Genomic DNA, 20,135 nt, shown 5'->3' on the forward strand with positions numbered 1-20,135 from the left:
ATGTAGATCACATTTTTGTCCGTTGTGTTCAAAGGTTTTGGTGTTAGTAGTAGTGGAACAAGCTAAACACCTCTGGCATTTGTAATGTCCCAACAAAGGTGGGAGCTTCCATGAGCTCCGGACAGTTTCTTCCCTGGTGGTTGTTTGTGGCCAAGTGATGGCATGTACCAGGTGGTCAGATATGTTTTTTCCCCTGTGATAGGAAAATAGAGGAGGTTAGTTGAAGATGGCCAGGGGAGCCAGATTGTTCCAGTGAGATTTGATGATTTTGGACAGCTTGTTACTGGAGGGAGAGAAAGTAGAGACAAAAGGGAACCGAGTATTAGGCCTCTTTTCTTTGGGGGTGAGCAAAGTCTCACGGTGATTATACCAAGCTCGTTTCCTTGCCCTAGTGACCAATTTCTTGGGATACCTCGGGAGATGAGTTTGGTGGTTAATATTGCAGCCTCCCTGAAAAAGTCCCTTTGCCATTTACAGTTGCGCCGAATCCGTAAGAATTGGCCAAACGGAAGTCCATCACGAAGGCCTCGTGGATGGTAGCTGGAATAGAGAAGTAAAGTATTACGTTCCGTCGGTTTTCTGTAGAGGGTAGTTCCAATTTTTTGGTCTTCAACTTGTAGTGTAGTCTACAAATGGAAGGTTCTCTTCTTTGGGGTCAATGGTAAATTTCAAATGTTGTTGGCAGATGTGTAACAAATCCACAAATCGTAGTAAAGTGACTTTGTCACCTGTCCAAATGAGCAAGATGTCGTCTATGTATCGACGCCAAAATGTGATGTTATTCCTAAATGGATTGAGGTTGGTAAGGAATAACGTGCTTTCCAGATGGTGAACATAAAGAATCGCAAAATTTGGGGCAAAGCACGCACCATTAGAGACTCCTTTAATCTGTAAATTATAGGTATCTTTATTCAGAAAATAATTGTTCTCTAAGGCAATCTCTAGAAGGGACATCACAAAGTCGGTGGGTATCCTCGTGAGGAGTGGTCGGGTATTCCTCTTATGACTTCCAGACCTTCCCTCTGGGGTATATTGGTGTAGAGGGTCTCAATGTCCATACCGACCATCAAATCCATGCCTGGTGTGAAAGGAGTATCTTCAATGAGATTAATCAAATCCATGCTGTCCCAGACAAAAGTATCAGTCAGAGGGACAAACTCTTTAATGATGTTGTCGATGTATTTGCAGATGGGTTCCAGGACGGAACCACAGCCCGACACAATAGGTCTACCAGGCGGGTTCTGTTGGTTTTTGTGTATCTTGGGCAAGACGTAGAGTACAGGGGTCCGAGGGTTGCTGTTGTTAAGAAATATGGCCTCTTTGATTGATATGATATTGTCCAATATGGCCTGGTTGGTGAGGTGTCGTATTTTGGATCTTATTTCAGGTAGTGGGTCAGATACAAGGGCACGGTAGTGTTCTGCATTGTTAAGTTGTCGTAGTATTTCCATATCATACTTCGTTTGATCTTGTATGACAATACCTCCACCTTTGTCGGCAAGCTTGATGATTATGTCCTTGTTCTTGCTCAGATGTTGAAGAGCCTGTTTTTCAGATAAAGATAGGTTGTAAGGGACATATTCATGTTATTGTTGAATGCCTTTCATTTCAAGTAAAACTCTTCTCTCGAAGGTGAGTACTTCGGAGGGCATAAGCATTGAGGGAGGATTGAAGGTTGAAGGTAATTGGAAAGGTGAGCGGATACTTTGTTCACGTGAGGGTCTCTCCGAAAAGAATTGTCTAAGTCTAATCCTTCTGAAGAATTGTAGTAAGTTCTCCTGAATTTCAAAGAAATTGCTTCTGTCTGTGGGGATGAAGAATAATCCCTTACTAAGAAGACTGGTCTCGTAGGAGGTGAGGTCATGTTGTGATAGGTTGAAAATGGGGAGCATAGTTGGAGGGTTTATGTTGTTGGCTGGACTTAGTTCGGGCCCCATTGGTAAAATTTCCATCTGGTTTGACGTTCTCCGGAGTATTGGTATTGGGAATTGCCTCTCGAGCGGCCCCGGCCTCTTCCTCGGTTTGTCTCTAAAAAAACAGCTGGTAGTAAAGGTTGGGGTCTGGGCGGTTTGATTCTTTGGGGTCTTGAGGTACTTGGTCCTTCTCCTGGACTGGATTCCTCGGCTGAAGTATTGGAAGAGTCGGAAAATGATACTTGTAGATGGTTACGAAATCTTCCTCAGTTCCTTTGTTGTCTAGGAGGTTGGTATGGTGTATCGTAGAAATTGTCCTTCAAATATGGGTAGGTGTGCTCATTGTCGTAGTTGCGAATGCCCCTTTGGATTTTGTTTATTTTCTTGTTTTGTTCAAAGGTGTCAAAAGTAGAGATGGTCGTACTTATTTTGTCCAGGAGGGTTTTTGCGTCCGTGACGGTACTATCTTCTAAGATGAGTTTCTCCAATTCGGCGATTTCGGCCAGCTCCTTACGGCTGTGTTCCAAGGCTGTGTCGATTCCGAGGACCATCCAGTGTCTGGAGTAAGTAGTCGCCAGGTGACTGAATCCGGATCTGAATTTGGTGTCTTGTGTGAAAATGGCAGGTACGATGCGGATTTGTAGTCCTAACAGAATGACATGTAAATCGGTACAGATCTGTTTCTTCTTTAGTCTCTCAAGTCTGTCTGAGATAAGCCTGTCTGCTCATGCCAAGCTACCAAGGGGGTGAGCAGGGGTTATCCAGGAGTTTAATCCCCTTTCCATGACTAGAAGGAGGGTCCCTATTTGGACAAAGGTGTATACCATTGCCAATCAGAGACCCCAGTTCTAACAATCATATTTACCTTAATGCGAAGACCATGGACTTAGAAATAAAATATAAAACAAAGTATAATTTTCTTAAATTGGTCTAGATCGCCTTCTTGAGTCGAGTGTCAATTACTGATCACTGTTGTCCACTAAATGTCTTACACTCCTCAGTGTTAGGCCTAAGGCTGGTCGCACACACTACCACAAATAGAGCACTTTGGGTTTTATATTGAGCCTTATACCTTTGGGGAACCTCTGGACTCTGTGCACATTATTACTACCTAGTGGCAATATCATATACAGAGGCAGCTTCCTACAAGTTTGAAAAAACATTTTGACAGTGGGATCAGGATATTCGCAAAACAAATAGAAGTGAAGAAGTATCACCATTTTCAGGATAGCGAATATGCCAGCGATGAATAGTGGCAGCCTGACCCAAAAATATATCTGGGGCAAAAGTCGCTCCATGGCCGGGCCGTAATTAAGGCAGACTATTGTCTCTCTAGACCACAACACCAAGGTATTTCACTGAGTCTATCATTTATTGGATGAGGAACTCTATGTTTGCTTGCAAGGTGGACTCCATTAGAGCGAATAGTTTGGACTTAATGAATTCATGGTCAATCCAAAGAATCCACAAAATCTAATAATTTCATGGACTATGGGGGTGATATTTCTGTCTGATTTTTGTCAAAAAGCTGTACATCGTCCTCATACATGGACAGTATCTCCAAACTCTTCTCGAGTTAGTACAGTATTGTTGGCCTATGGTCATAGCAGGGGATTGTAAAACACGCTTCAAAAGTTTCGAGCTGTTATCATCCTTGTAAATAGCAGAAGATGAGGCGATTGAGAATCCAAGAGCAAGGATAACTCGCAGACTTGACCTGGAGGGTAGACTCCTGGCTATAGAAAAGGAAAGAGCAGAAATGGGTCTAACGCCCATAAATATTGGCAGCTATATAATACATAAGGACAGAGAGACTTCTTATGATCCTAAAATCCCCAAAGGGATTGTCCCCAAATTTAGGGATGGTGATGGCATCACAAAATGGTTCACAGACACCGAGGAGTACTGGATTGGGAACTGTTCACTGGTAACTGAAGGGACAGACTCCTGACCCTTACTGGAGCAGATGTAGAGTCCTTGACCTCATGAAGGGTACCCTGATTGAGGGCTTTGGACTTAATGATGAGGAGTATAGAATTATATTCAGCGGGGCTCACAAAACCTCGAGTAAGTCCTGGGTTGACTTCATAGACTACTCAGTGAAAACACTAGATGGCAGGTTAACTGGAAGTGAAGTGTATGACTATGATGGGCTTTATAATCTGTTTATGAAAAAACACATTTTAAATAATTGCATTAATGAAAAGTTACATCAGTATATGGTAGACCGAGATCCAATTTCTTCCCAAGAATTGAGAAAGAAGGCAGACGACTAGGTCAAGGCTAGGGTGACCAAGACTATCACGGAGGGTGACCAAAAGAAAGGGGTTGCACAACCTCCTCAGGAGAAAGTGAGTGAACATCCTAAAGATAAAAGTAAGGAGTCCATGTAGCCCCCCCAGAAACCTATCTAGGAGGGTGGACCTAAAGACACATCATAGACCAAAATTGGGTACCAAGTTAAGAGTTGGGATCCCAATAGGGCATGGTGTCACAGCTGTCAAAAGACAAAACACCCCACCAAGGACCCTTGCTGTCCTTAAAACAAAGCCCCCGGTGTAGCTCCAGGTATTACCAGTGTAGCCTATGGTGGTAATTCTCCAGATGAGGAGGTCTGTAGGAAAGTAGGTTCTGCTTTCATGGTTACCCCCACTTTGTCCTTGGTGGCAGTATGACTAGTCTGACTGGGATCCTGCTAATTAGGACACCACTCACTGTGCTTTATCCCTAAATTGACCATGGTAAGTACATTTGTACATCCACAACTGGCGACTGGTGTACCCTTGTAAGTCCCTACTGTATGGCACTAAGGTACCCAGGGCATAGATACATCAAGGGACTCCCATGTGTTGAAACATGTATTGTGCGACCCATGGGAGCCCACTCAAACTGTGACTACAGCCCTGCCTTTGCAGCCTGTGTTGGTTGGTGCTTGATTGTAGTTATGAGGGTGCCCCTGCATGAACAGGACAACCCTACAATCCTTGAAGTCGATTCTTCAGGCTTTGCAAGTAAGGTCAGCCATTTTAATACATATAGTGGACATCAGTCACGAGATGTCTAACTAAATAGTGGCTACACCGAACCTGGTCATGTTTGGTATCAAACATGTTGGAATCATACCCCGACACTGATTCCTGTGTTTTATGTATGATCCCATATACTGGGGTGCTCCCTTGGGGTATCCCCCTGTACTGCTGGTAACAGCCTTTCAGGGTCTGACAGCAAGCTAAACTGCTGTCGAACACAGACACAATTCTGCTCTCCTGCTTCTGAGCCAAGCTTGAGCAGGGGAAGCTAGAGCAATAGGTTTCCTGTCACAGGGAAGCATGACCACCTACCAGACCGGACTTAGTGTATTTATGTGGGGTAGGGGTGCTTGCCAGCACCACCAGACTGCTTTGAAGGGCACATTTGGTGCCCTCCTTGCATACTCCAGTTTGAACCACTTCAGGGGAGCCCTTGGCTCCTGTTCTGGCTCAAAGCTGGACAAAGGACATGCGAGTATCCTCCCATCTGTCAAGCCCCTCCTCTGAGAAGGACCATTGAGTTGTTCCAACCCTTACCTTAGGGCACTTAAATACTTACCTGTGGGTGGGTCCTCAGATTCATCATGGGACAAGACTCAAGACTGAAATCATATCACTCTTCGAACGTCTGGACACTTGGACTTCGCTGGACTTCATCTAGAACCAAGACTACATCAAGGAAGAGTACTGCTGCTCCTGGTCTCGCTGTTCTGCAAGTCTTCTTTGTCATCTGTGTCTGTGCTTATTCCAGGATCTTCAATAGACCTGTGGGCATCAGAGGCACCCAAAGTAATCTCCCTTGGAGTGAAAGAGTCACGCACCGCAAGGAAGCTGACTGGTCTACTGCTCCTGGCAACTCATGGACTTTGAAAGGCTCAGCAACACAGGTGGTGGTTCTCTAACTCCCTCAAGGCCTGACCTGTCCTCTTTGCAATTTTGAGGCCAGTATCTTTTGTCAGAACTGCTGGGACCACACACCTGTGCACCATGTCAACTTTGCGTTGCCAAGACTTGTTGGCTCTGCGCTCCAGAGATCTGTGGACTACAAGAAGCTCCAGCCTCTAGCATCTCTTTCTGACAACTACAGTCCTCACCACATCCTTTGCACTGTGGGCCTTCCTCCTTGGTGAGCTGCTTAAGGTCCTATTGTGACTCCTGTGCCTTCAGCCTGGGGGCCTCTTGAGGGTCTTCTTCTGCTCCAAGGGGCTCCCCTGCTTCCTCGGGCCTGCTCTGACTTTTCTGCTTGTGGTGAGTTTGTTGGACCTTGTTGGTCCCAACGTTTCTCCTTTTACATTCTCTATACCAGTTGCAGCTGCCAAGGCTTGCAGGTGCTGCCACAGTACACTGATCCCCTAGTTCGCAACTTCTGATGTGGGGCAGCTCATGCATGGCTCCTGGTCTTCCTCAGCATCGCCTAGTCCTCACAGCTGCAGCGGCAAGGTCACTGTCAGCTCTTCTGAACTGTCCAATATCGGTGGGTATTGCTATTCCATACCTTCTGGTCACCTCCAAGTGGCATAGATTCTGTCCTCTCTGCTTACATGTTCCACACTTGGATTCCACCGACTTCTGCACAGTTTCTCCAGCAGCACTTTTTCTGAAGTCTTCCATTGTGATATACAGCAGTTTCTGATATCACTTCGCACCTATGCACTCGGCTTCCCTGGTGTTGGTATCATGGTTGCCAGGGTATCCACAGGTGGGGTGACTCTCCAACCTTCTGTCTTCCACAGTTTCTTCAGGGTCCACTGGGAAGGGTCCTTCTTATTAACTGCAACGCGACTTCCTGTTGACTTCTACTGGACACATGGCTGTGTTTCCACTCTCCAAACAGCCTCTGTGGGATTCCTGGGTACTTAACTTGGTGGTTCCTTGTGTCCCCAGCTCCTCTGAGTCTCCTGGTCCAAGTCCCCACTTTTTTTTTTAGAATATGGTTTGGTCTCCTACTGGAGACCACTGTATTTGGTGCTTACTTACCTATTTGCAATTGGAGTATTGTTGTGTATTTGTGTTGATATCTCTGAGTAGGAGACATACCAATGTGTTAGTGGGGGTTGTGTAAAAAATAGATATACTTTTATATATACACTGTGTGGTTCTTTTTCGGTTAACCTACACTACAGGATTAAACTGGTAAAGCAAGCTACTTAACACTCCTTAAAGATAAGCCTTAAAGCTGTTCTCCACATCTCCCACTTTGAGAGCTTTCAAAGGTTATCAAAGACCACTAAAATCCTCATAAAGGTTACCTGGATTAATCCAAGGTGCATCACTTAAATAAGTGTGCACCATATACTAAGCCAGTCCTACAAGGTCCTCCTAGCCTTTAACTGGAAAGTGGGCCCACAATGTGAGTTGGAGATTCCAAAGAGGAGTAGACACTTTCACCACCTACTCGTGAATGGAATCCGAGTCACTGCCCTGCGAGATACCTGTGCCAGTCACACTCCGGTAGATGACAGGTTGGTATTCTTCAAACAGAATGTTTCAGGCCAAGCAAAAAGAGTGAGGTCTATCCCAGGAGAGGTCACTGTTTGGCCTGTAACTATAGTGTCCCAATAAATAGCTGGGTCCCTTAGTTGGAGAAGGGTGGCAGTCAGTAAAGACCCGCTCCTTTATTGTCTCTTTGGGAAGGACCACTCAGAGGTTGGTCTGAGCCAAAGTGAGGCACTTGTCCAGTGCCAGGCCTCACCCAAGGAATCTGGAGGGGGCTGAACCTGCAACTAGTGTAGGTAAATCTCAAATGAAAAAGAAGGGAACGTGTAAGAAAGGTTGAGAACTGTTAGCCACAGTTCCAGTGGACCAAGGAGATTCTACACCAGTATGGGAGAACTCCAAAGTTGGCATTGGGGAAAACTGACCTGACCCATAAAATGCCCTGACTAGTCAGGCAACTGGCCATGCTGAGCTGGTAGCTCTTCAGCCGACAGAAAAGGGAGTGGAAGTAGGGTGTTCACAATCAGAAGTGGTGACCCCTCACTCTAAAACAGCAGATAGGCAACCTAAACCCAAGAATGCCTGTAAATTAGCTCCTTCGCTTGTCAGTGAAGAGCTAGAGGAGTTGTTCTGGGCACTGACAGCTGTCAGTGGCCTCTGCTGGGTATTTGCCTTTATGGCTGCACTGACCTTGGCAGGGTGGTCTGACCCCATGACCAAAAGCAAGATGGGCCCCCTGACCCTACTGGACATGGTGGGGTTGTTCAAGTTGTGGGTGACCCATATATGATTCAAGCCTTTTCCGAACTCAGGGCATACAGAATTAATCAGTTACTATTTAATGCCCCCATCTCGGCACTACCTAGTGAAATGCAACTGCAGGTTCAAGCTTTGCGCCATATTAGATATTTAGGTATGCTTATCTCTCACAAATACATGGATCTCTATCAACGTAATTATTTACCCACACTGGTGAGAGCTCAGTCGTTGCTATCCCAATGGCAGCTCTAGCCACTCACTATCATTGGTGTATTGCTTTAATTAAAATGATGATTCTGCTTCTTTTTCTTTTTTCCAATGATATTATAAAATTCTTCTTGGAGATAGATCAAAGGATGCGCCATTTTTCTGGTCAGGTCAAAAGCCTCGGACAAAGTTTGAAACTTTACAGCTATCAATGGAAGATGGTGGTTTAGCAACTTCACATTGTATGAAATATTTCCAAGCTGCATTTTTTAGATTGGTGTGGACGGGCAACAACTTCTCGAAAATCCACAAAGAATTTGTATCTCAATCTTATGTTAATAGAAGCAGACATCAAGCTTTTCCCCTTCTTTAAAATTCCCAAGCTTCAGAAATGCTATAGGTACACATTTCCCTTGGTGGTAGTCTCGATTTAATAAGATGAAGGAAGACTAACACTTTCCTCAATTTCATCTGGATATCCTATTGAAAGAGTGTGACTCGCTAGGTCTGCAGTTAGGTAGAGGATGACTTCCGAAGTGAGAGAAAGTAAGGTTGCACAGGCTCACGGACATGCTGGCAGAAGGGACCATGAGGCACTGGAGACAACTTAAGGAGGCTTATCCAGCAATCTCTGATATGCTGTTTTTATCATATTCCCAAATCAGCACTTTTGTTATAACAATCCCCAGTGGACCTTCTAACTTCAGAATTAAGTTTTGAATTTTATGTCTCGGGTCAAGTGGGAATTGGTAAATGGTGCAATACTTTGTTGAGTCTACTACATTCCAAGGTAGTACCAGATGCCCTTGTGAAAATTGCATCCACCACTAGCTGTGAGATCGAGCCCTCAACTTGGAATGCTTATAACCAATGGGCCCATAAAGCCACCAGGGGTGCTAATTTCAAGAGGATGGTGGTTTTTCAAAATGGCTACTATATTCTACACCAGCTAAACTCCAGAGGATGTTTCCAACCCTATCGGAACTATGTTTTAGATGTGAGGCGAATAAGGGGGATTGGCTCCATATAAGCTTTAAATGCCCAATATTATTTATGTTATGGAGTCTTTCAATGGATGGGGTCTAAGCTCCAAACCACATTAGCACCAGAGCCAAGGGGGGCCCTCTTTGGTATATGTAGCCTTGCAAGCCTGACGATTCATCAGAAGCAGCTTTATTTATTTCGACCCTAGTGGTCAAATCATTCATTCTTCAAAAACGGGAATGGAAAGAAGCTCCATCTTATGACAAATGTGTATCAAAAATGTAGCAGGAGAAAGCAAGGGAGGAGCTCTATGCCTTGAGTATTGGGGCAGTTTACAAATTTCAGATAAATATGGGAAGGGGAAGAGAAGATGGTGTAGTACCCATCGTTTATTGTCAGTAGGTGGGGGTTCAACACCGGTTTGATAATAACGATTGATTATAGTCTAATGAATGATATAAGGGGGATCTTTAGGGATCTCAATAGATTTTTGTTGACTGTTCTTTATGAACCTTTTCTTGGTAACTTGGTAACCATGTGATATTAGATAGGATATTTTGAAAATTTTATGAAATAAAATGTGAGAATAAGACATTGTATATTTTACTCCTGGGTTAATTAAATGAAATATTCCACAGCTGTTTACTTGAAAAGTGGGAAAAGATCCCTTTTTTTTCTTTTTTAAGTATTATCCACAGGTTTGGGGCAAGATGAGTTGCATCTATTTTTTTTTTTTGTGGGGGTTGAAACACTTTATCTTTTAAAAGATTTTTGATAGATTTTTTTACCCTTTTAGTCGAGGTAATGTATACACCATAAGATTGCAAGGTTATGATACATTTCATAAACAATATATATCTTGATAAAAACAAATAATCTGCCAGGCCCGAAGTGGCCTGGGTTTCCTCAGACAAAATAATAATTATTCTTCCATACAATTTGTCTCGTTTACATATAATCATTCCCCCTTTTTTTTCACAATTAGACTGATAAAGCCCAACACAAATTTATATTGATTACAGCTAAATAAATTTGACTGTAAAAACGATAGATCTACTCACGAGTCTTCACATATCTATTCTAAATTCTTTGGATCCAGTCTGATATTGGAGACCAGATTTAACAACCCATGGGTCTTTTCCTTCTCCCTTTAGTCATATAAATAATACAGGCATGTACCAGCGCCATAGCGATAAATACAGTAGCAGTTGTGGATCTCGATCTTATATTAACTTTCATATCTGACCCTACACCGATGATTACTAGTTCTCCAGTAATTATGATCGGGGATCTAAGTATTATATCTAAAAACTTCTCAATCTCTTGAAAAAACACCCCCAATCTAGGACAAGAAAAGAACATGTGAATCGAATCCGCAGCCAGTGATCCACACCTATTACACTTGTCCCCCATTGTTGCACCCCATCTAGCGATTTTACCAAGAGTGTAATATAAATCAAAATGGGCCATGTAGTGCTGACTACGTAATCTTCCAGTCATTAAAACCTGGTTAGCAAGATCAAGAGATTTAATAAAATATACATCCTCAACACCCAGTTTATTCTCCCATTTTGTTTTCCATATACCCAGGTAATCCGGGAATACTTCCACTAATTTTTGGTAATATTAACCCATTGGTTTTTTTTTTGTCATTTTTTCAATAAAGGGAATTTTAACAAACTGTTGTCCTATTCATGGCCCCATCCGAGCCAGAAAACTGCGGATTTGAAGATATTCAAAAAATTCTTGTTTACCTAAACCAAATTTCTCCTGTAGATCTGAAAATGCAAGAAGTTGGTCTTTTTCAAACAAATCCCCTAAGCACCATAATCCTTTTAAGCCCCATGTCAAAGTTACTTGATCCCGGAAGATTATGGGGAGCAACCCGGGAGCGGAGAAGGGGGTATAGGCGTTAAGATTTAAAACATGTATCTTACGTTTAATTTGTTTCCACACTGCATATGCAGCCTTAAGCATCTTAAATTTTGGTTTTTTTAAGTAACTGGGCTCAATTACCCTACCCAGGCAACAATTGGTCTCCTCTCCCAGCCCAAATTCATAAATAGATTGTCTATGAAAAAGGGGAATCTCAGCTTTATCCCAAACTACAAGGGGACCCATAAATTGCATCATAGCAGCCCAGTAATACATCATAAAATGTGGGGTACCACAGCCCCCGCAGTGTCTTGGTATAACCATCTTTTTATATGCCCTTCTCGGTCTTTGGCACCCCCAAAGAAATCTGGAACATATCCTCTCTAATTTAATAAAACACGTAGAAGAAAACTCTAGGGGGATTGTTCTAAACATATAAAGAAATTTCGGTAGGACAGACATTTTTAACACATTGCATCTCCCGTGGAGAGATAGGTGAAGATGATCTAGTCTTTCCAATTTTGCGTTCACCTTCTCCATCACTGGGGTAATATTCAACTCGGGAATCTTGTCCACTTCCGATGTAATTTTTAGTCCCAGATATGTAACTTCTGGAACGATTGATAGATTTAGCGGGGGATCTGTACCTGAGTAAAGAATCTGGGTTTTCTCTACATTTAATTTGTATCCGGAAAAACAACCAAACTGGACAGCCAATGACTTAATTGCAGGTAGCGCAGTAACAATATCACTGGTGAGTACGACTATATCGTCAGCATACGCCAATACTCTATACTCAATACTGTTAAAACTCACTGGTTTAATATCCATGTGCTGGTTTATTTTATTAAAAAATAAATCAATATATAATGCAAATAAAAGAGGGGAACACGGGCACCCTTGCCTTGTAACCCTACTAATACAAAATGATCCAGACTCTTCTCCAAAAATGCGTATAGTTGCTTCCGGACGTATATATAGGATCTTAATTGCTTGGATGAACTGAGGACAAAACCCTTTCCATCGCAAAACATCCCACATGTATTGCTAGGAGACCCTGTTGAACGCCTTCTCGGCGTCCAACAGGATCACCCCCAATGACGATTCGGTTGCCTGGGCCCAATCTAAGAGGTCTATTACTCATCTCACGTGATCGGCGGTGTCCTTGCTGGGAATAAATCCATGCTGGAAATTAGATACTAAAGGGGTAATAACCATTCCTAAGCAGTAAGCTAAGCGGCAAGCCAAAATTTTAGAAAAGATCTTACTGTCTGATTTTATCAATGAGATGGGCCTATATGATGATGGATACAACTCTGGTTTGTCCTTTTTTTTAAAAATAATAATAGTTTTTCGCCAAGAATCTGGTGCTGATCCCCGTTGAGCGGAAAGAAACAGTGTCATAAGTTCCGGTCGAAGCGCTTGACGAAATGTCTTATAGAATTCAAGGGGGATGCCATCCGGGCCAACCGCTTTTCCTGTTGCTAAAGACATTATTGCTCCCTCCACCTCCTCCCAGGTTATACATACTGCTAACTTCTCGTTTTGATCTTGAGTAACTTCATTTGCTTCGATTTCGAAGCTAAATTCCTTCATCTTCTCCACTGCATTTATTGCTTCATCCTCTGTATATAAGTTGTGGTAGTACTTACAAAAAACATTCCAAACTTAACCTGGGGAATCCCGGATCTGGTCCAGATGGTCCTGTATCCTATAAATTCGATTGGTTATCTCCCTCTGCTGAAGTCTCTTCGCTAAAATCCTACCAGAATTGTTCCCCGCTTCATAAATTTGGTTCCTGTACGAAGCCAATTTCGCAGCTATTTTCGTGGCGAAATGTTGGTGGATTTTCATTTTTAAAATTGCAATGGCTTTAAAAGTTAGTTCAGTATTTTGTTGTCTGATTATTTCCCCCATTAGCTTTATTTCTAATAACCTTAACTGATCTATCCCTGCCTTAATTTCCACCAGGATTTTACGCTGTTTGGCTACAGAATAACTGAGTGTTTCTCCCCGAACCCCGGCCTTGAATGCATCCCAAACAATGAGGTCTGAAGCTGTACCCCGGTTATTTAAAAAAAAATCCTTGATCCAATCACCCATATACCCGCAATATTCGGGGTCAAATAAGAGTTTTCGTTCAAAAGTCCATGCCTTTGGGTGGGCCCTAGAACACATTTCAAGTTCTAAGATAACCAGGTTATGGTCTGAGATGATCCTGGGTGTGATCTCTATCTTAGCACACATTACTCTTTCAGCAGAGATAAAAAAAAATAATCCAAGCGGACATGTTTTCTATGAGGAGCTGAATAAAAAGTAACTCCAGGCGCATCTTTCTTATGAGTGTGCCATACATCGGCCAGCCCGAGTTCTTTGACTAGACCTTGGGTGGCATTAAAAACTTTGGTTTTCTTACCCCTATAGGGATGGTCACTTGTAATATCAAATCCACTCTTCAAATGAAGATTGAAATCCCCACAAAGGATTAAAGGGGATGGCCATAACACTAATTCGACACTCAAGTAATGCATCACCTCTGGGTCATCTAAGTTAGATCCATAAATAGAGCATATTGTCAGTGGAGAGCCGTTAACAAGTATTTCAGTAATGGCCCAATACCCCAACACGTCCTATTTTACCCACTTACAAGCACCCAGGCCATGTTTAATCAATATCACAACCCCTCTAGTAGTTGAGCTCTGTCTACTACAAGCAAGTATATCCATACCCAGGTCACTCAGCCACTTTCGAATATTCCCAGAAATATGAGTTTCCTGTACGCAGAGCACATCGATACGCACAACCTGCAGAATTTGGGCCATCACCCCTCTTTTCTTTGTATCGTTTAAACCACATATATTCCACGTACAAATGAATAGTTTACCGGTCATTGTCTTAACGTAAGAGTTAACAGATATCCATCCGCCCAGCCTATACCCTAGGCTATGCTTCATAAAAACTGAAAATATCATTGTCTCTCAAATAGAAATAAGTACCATAACCAGAATGCAATATAGACATCATAAGCCAAACGTGCCTGCCCCACCCCCTCCCGCGAGCCCCACCCCTTGCCCGCCCAAAGCTAACCGACCCCTCCCCCTCCCAAATGAGGCATAGGGACAGAGTCCTCTGTGATGGGAAGCGGATTAAGATCTCTTCCCCAGGCCCCCACCCCCACAAAGAGAAAAACCAAAAGGAAATAAATAAATAAAAAATACTACAGGCATTCATAAGAGGAAGCCCCCCCTTATTGACTAGATACACATTTGCCGGATTAACTCTCAATCCACTTCAAATTGTGCTCAGGAATTCCTTTGCTACTATTTCTGATACCATTTTTTTTATTTTTTCCCTGTGTATAATTTTTAATTTGGCTGGGTTGAGCAGAAAGGCCTGTGTCCCCTTCGCCTGAAAAAGTGGAATCATTTGACGAAGATGCCACCTCTTTTGGACCGTGGCCTGACAGAAATCCGGGCGAACAAAGAACTTGCATCCTTTACCACCTCTCTTCCTGTCTGGCCGTGCTAAGTCATATATTGATTCCCGCAACAAACAAATCAATATATGGGAGGCAAGATGGCGGTCGCGCAGATGACCGAGAGTGAGCTGGTTACGCACGCTCTCCCGGAGTCCCCCCCAGTCTTTCCTATCCTGGATGCTTCGGTAGCTGATCGTGATCAAAACAAAAAACTTCCACATGAAATGCTGTGCCAATACTGGCTTCTAAGCCCGCCGAAAACTACACTCACCGGGGTTTGCGGACAGCGGCATCCCGCTTTGCTGTGCACGCTGTATCAGTGGGGCTTGAGTTATCTGTGCTGGCGGCTTGCGGAACTATCACTGTGCTCACCGCGCTCATTAGTGGTTACAATGGCCCCAAAAATAGTAACCAAAGGCGCTAAGACCCGGGGGGCGGCAGCAGCCACAACCTCAGTCTCAGCCTCCTCTGCTACCTCCCCCGTGGAAACTTCAATCAAATCCGCCCTAGGTTGAGGAGGAGATGCCGGAACACGCCGAGGAGCTAACTGCTCTTCTCCCAGTCTTACACAGAAAGGGGGCAGCATTACCCGGAAGATCCAGACGGTTCCCGGGATATTTAGAAAGCAAATGGGCAGAGGTAAGAGCCTGGTGGAGGCCGAAACAACGGTATCTTCCTTGGAGTATGACAAGACGGCAATGACTATTCCGAGGAACAATGTTGCAGTAGAAGTAACGTTACAGATACCAATAACGTCAGTGCCTTTAACCTTGACTGTGAATAATGAAGGGGCTATTCAGGCCAGCAGGGAGGATGTAAACAGAGATTTGCGGAGCGACGAGATGGTGGATGGGGGGACTGATGCTCTCCAAGCTACCTCTTGTCAGAGAGAGGCGCCAGCAGCTGGAAATATAATCTTTAGTAATATAAAAGAGCCAGTAAAAAAACCTGAGACTCCTAAGCCCTCACAAACAGCAATGTCTTGTACTCAACCCCTTGGTGACGACCAGATCCTGGAGAACAGAAATCCAAATACAGGCAATCAAAATGTTGAAGGCAGACACCAGGGGAGGTGGGGTAAGACTAAGGTCCTGCAGAACATCGATCATCTAGACAAAGAAGCAGTTAATGATGTAGATTCTGGGGAACCTGGGGGAAAGTTTTACTCAATGTCGGACCCCTCTAACTCTTCCGAGAACGAGAGCCTAGGGGGAGACTGGGTAGACGACAAGAGTTATACTAGTAGTTACCAGCTGGATGAAGAGGAATTGAGCTTGGAGGTCTCTGCAAATAAGGGGACCATGTGTAAACAAAAGGAAACTTCTAATCCTCTGATGAAAGAGACACTTGGTACAGCCGGATCACTTGTGTGGGATTACTCATTTTCCCCCCAATTTGACAAGAATGGAGGGCCGGGTAATAACTCTAGAGAAATTGCAGGCGCAGACACGGCAACAGAAGGAGAAATCACCCTCTCCACTATATATCAAATCATAATGGCCCATCGGGAAGAGACTAGGGTGGAGGGACTTTGGACCCAGGGTGCCGTCCGAAAATTGCAAAACACAGTGCGCTGAGTTGCAAAGACATGTACAGAGATATCCACAAGAATCGGGGAAGCCGAGGCAAGAATATCAACAATGGAAGATGAGATTGTGCAGCAGAAGGCTACAATAGCATCTTTGCAGGCTTTAAAAGATGATACCAGCTGGAAGCTCACTGAATTGGAAAATCGTTCCAGAAGGAACAATTTACGAATATTGGGAATACCGGAAGGACTGGAAGGCAAAGACACTAGGCAGTTTGTAATAGAATTATTTTCAGAAGCCTTTCCAGAACTTAAACAATGGAAGTGGGAAGTAGATCTTCAGCGAGTGCATAGGTTCCCATTTAATCAGCGAGCTAGAGCGGGGGGGTCAACCGAAAAACCAAGGGCTATGATGAGTTGCATCTAAACTGTGTGTTTTACCAGGGTTAAAAAAAAATGATGTATTGATTTGATGGCTTGCTTGAGAAGGGGGAATGTTTCTTAGTTTGTTGCTGGTTAATGCAGAATTATTTATTACCCAGTGGTGTGGGATAAGATGAATTCAATGTCAGGACCGGAGATGAGGATTATGCTTAAACTCTCTTCGCTTTACTAAATAGCAGCCTTTTAAACAAACATTTATTTAAGCTTCCACATAAAGCGAAGAAAAACCTAACAATCCCAGGAGTCTCTGGGAATAACATCACAATGTAACCAATGAGAGCCCAACAGTAGTTTCCCTTTGCGGCCAATCAGGAGCCACATGAGGGTGTAATAGTCCTCTCTTTGTTCTGATCCCCCTCTTTCTTCGCTGCCCCAGTTCAGTGCATCTATACTTTCCTTAATTAGGCTTTTTGAGTGTGTTTGTGATTATTCCTGATTGTTTTTTAATTGCCTGGTAATAGGAGTGTTTCTGCTAGTTTATTTAGGTCGTAGGAGCATCTCTCGCTTCTTCGCGACTGTTCTTTGTGGTGCTGCATCGCGGTGACGGTCCTTCACCCTCTAGGTGGCGCTATACTCCGGAGTTTCTAGGGTCCTCAGACGCACGCATCCTGTCGGTTTTAACTGACAGGACCGAGCATACGTAGAGAGCCGGAACTGCTGCGAGCCTTGCCTGAGAGACGGACACCCCTTGGAAACTGTACCCCCTGTGATCAGGATCTGTATTAGGGGTTCTGCCCGACGGGCTGTTTTTTGGCAAGTTTCAGTGACTGCCAGGGTCACTAAGGGACCACAGGTCCTCAGGTTTATTTCGCCAATTAATAGAGGTACCAGGGTAGCAGTGTTCCCAGGGTTAATACCCCTATTGTGCTGCTCAGTCCACGCTAACTGTGACTAGAACTCAGTTGTGAAACAGCAGCCTGTGGCTGCCACATAAATCTCCCCTTGTGTGAAATGGTGCTTGTCAGAGCGACGACCTTCCTCGGAATCTGCACGCAATGATCAATGGGCCCACCTCTCGATACCACCAACTCCGACCTTAACAGTAACGGAGGATTGATGTGATCAAGCGGGGGGAAGGAAGTTTGGGTTGGGAACTGCAGGGAGGGAGATCTGTAAAGCAAAAGGTTACTGCACAAACAAACAGTTAAATTAATGCTAGCCTTTGGATGATTTTTGTGAGCCAAAAGTAGGTATGCACACTGAGTTCACTGTTCGAATGATCAATGGTTCTTTCCTAAAGTAAAAATGTATTCATACATACAATAAGGTAGCCAAATGTTCTACAATAAGAGTTGACTTCACTCTATGTGTCAACAATAGCGTTCTCTTTGTTATTGTTATCGTTTACTGAAACATAAGCTCAGCACTACATCCCAAAACGTAAGTCTCTTTTTGTCTTGGAGTGTTCGTTACACACCTCTAAACATAAAAACATAAATGGTTCTGATCAAACGTTCTTTTACTAATCAAATGTCACAGCGCTAAAATAATGCCTGAATATTCTTTACCAAATCCGAAAACCTGCTCTTAATTTTCAAATCGGCATTTTGCAGTTAGCGGGAGCCGGTAATCACAAGAACGAGAAAAAGGGGCGTGGCCGCACGAGCGGAATGCCGGAGAGGATTCCAAATCCTTTGTAGCAAAAGTCAGCCTAATCCAAAGTTGCTGCGAGGAAGCCCCCACAATAAATAGAAAGAACTCACCAAATTCCCAGGGCAATCCACCACCCTGAAAGGGAACCGGAGCTGAACCAATCCTTCCGTGCGAGCTGACACAGAATAGTGAGCACGGAAGGAAGGGCGTGTCTGCTGACGTTCACGTCAGCACGTTAGCAAACGGGCAAAGCAGCATAGGACTTGAAGTCACATTGTTGTTGTTTCAAGTTCTGCAAGAGAAAAACACATGCAAACAAACAGATATACACAATAAAGACTTACACTAAACTAAATAATGACTTTCCTGTAGCATGCTGGAAAAAGAAACACATCTCAGGATCTGCAACTTGTTCCTATACCATGTGATTGTTCGCAAAACACAATGGGCATCACATTAGTCATTAAACACGGAAATGACACCAGGACCACCAATGTGTCATAGACACAGCGCCATGCGCACGCCCACAACATTCTTTGGCACAAGGAGGCATAGGCCAATATCGGCGATGATGACTGATGACAGCAAAACATGAGTGAGGTCGGGAGGACCCTAGACCGCGCACCGCCCTAGTTCTGACAGTTCTACACTAGAGACATTGACAGAGAGGTTAAACATGTACCTGCTCACCTTCCCTGAGACACATAACGCTGGATAATCATGGAAGCCTCAGAGGAGGGTTATGGAGACCCATAGACAATCTCCCAAGGGATGACGACTTCTACGGCGTAGTAGATGCCTCCATTTACCGTGCAGTAGACAAAGCTATAGCTTCCATTGAGGAGCGTCTTGCCCAACTCATCGCCCTTGAGTGTGCAAAAAGATGCCAGCCAGCACCTGGTGTGCCTAACACTACTCTTGTCCCACCAGACCCAGTTAAAACTGACACTACACCAGCAAAACGCCCTAGAAAGGAAGAGTAGGATGTGGACGCACTGAGTGCCTAAGGCAAGCCTTTATGGCAAAGACCCTGCCTGCTGTACTGCCCAGAGAATCAGAACCCCAAGCAGTGGACCCTTCCCCCCATCCCCAGACCTCCAGGAAGACAAACCATTGGATGAGGAAGCAGGCTCATCTAGACCTTGGCAACCGTCCCCCACCCATAGTGATGGCCACTCAATCTGATAAGCTGGACCCTGAACAGATTTTACACCCCCGATCGGCTTAATGGGTCCCAATGGACAAGGTGGCACAATATGTGGCCAACTGTCTGTGTAAAACACTTGGGAAAGAGGCACGTAGTTGCCTCAAGGTGGAATGCCCCAGGCCTTCTTTGAAGGAAAAAGTGGCGCAAATGCCTGATATTGACCCAAAGATGGCCACTTTTCTGGCAAAGTTTAGCAAGGATCCGAAAAAAGGAATTGATCGGTCCTGGCGGGCTTGCCAGGATAAGCTTGTAGATATGGTGGGCCCCCTGACTAAGATCCTTGACATGGCTGAGGGCCCCTTGATTTCCCCGGAACCTCTCTCGGGGTGGGCGCAGAGGGCAATTATCTTTTTAGTTAATGCCAACTTCTCACTGTCCACGGAGCACAGATGGACGCTACTTATCAAGGTGGATCCAAAGCTTGGAGACCTAGCCGTCTCAGAGGCAGGAGCAGGGGCCCAGGGAGGACTGTTTGGAGAACAATTTGGCAAGGAACTTTGCAAGTTCGTTAATACTTTTACCTCCCTTGATAAGGCCCAGACCTCTATAAAAAAGGTTTTCTCCCCACAGGTTTACCAAGGGGCCGGCCATGGAAGGGGCCTCCCAGCCGGCCCAGAGACTCCTGGGACTGTTAGTTTTTTCTTTGCTTTATGTGAAAGCTTAAAGAAATGTTTGTTTAAAA

The 20,135-nt window shown here is 44.2% G+C and overlaps 1 protein-coding gene and 1 long non-coding RNA gene across 2 annotated transcripts in view; both read right to left on the reverse strand.

Annotated features, from left to right (window-relative positions):
* Positions 1-18,514, reverse strand: part of LOC146784499 (uncharacterized) — an 87,729-nt gene extending 69,215 nt beyond the window's left edge. Inside the window, exon 1 of the long non-coding RNA XR_014970848.1 lies at positions 18,357-18,514. This is a non-coding gene — a long non-coding RNA (uncharacterized LOC146784499). The remainder of the gene's footprint in view (positions 1-18,356) is intronic.
* Positions 1-20,135, reverse strand: part of LOC146784498 (zinc metalloproteinase-disintegrin-like VLAIP-B) — a 2,353,571-nt gene that overhangs the window by 1,968,749 nt on the left and 364,687 nt on the right. The window lies entirely within an intron of this gene.

This window comes from Triturus cristatus, chromosome 11 (assembly GCF_964204655.1).
Source record: "Triturus cristatus chromosome 11, aTriCri1.1, whole genome shotgun sequence".
NCBI lineage: Eukaryota > Metazoa > Chordata > Amphibia > Caudata > Salamandridae > Triturus > Triturus cristatus.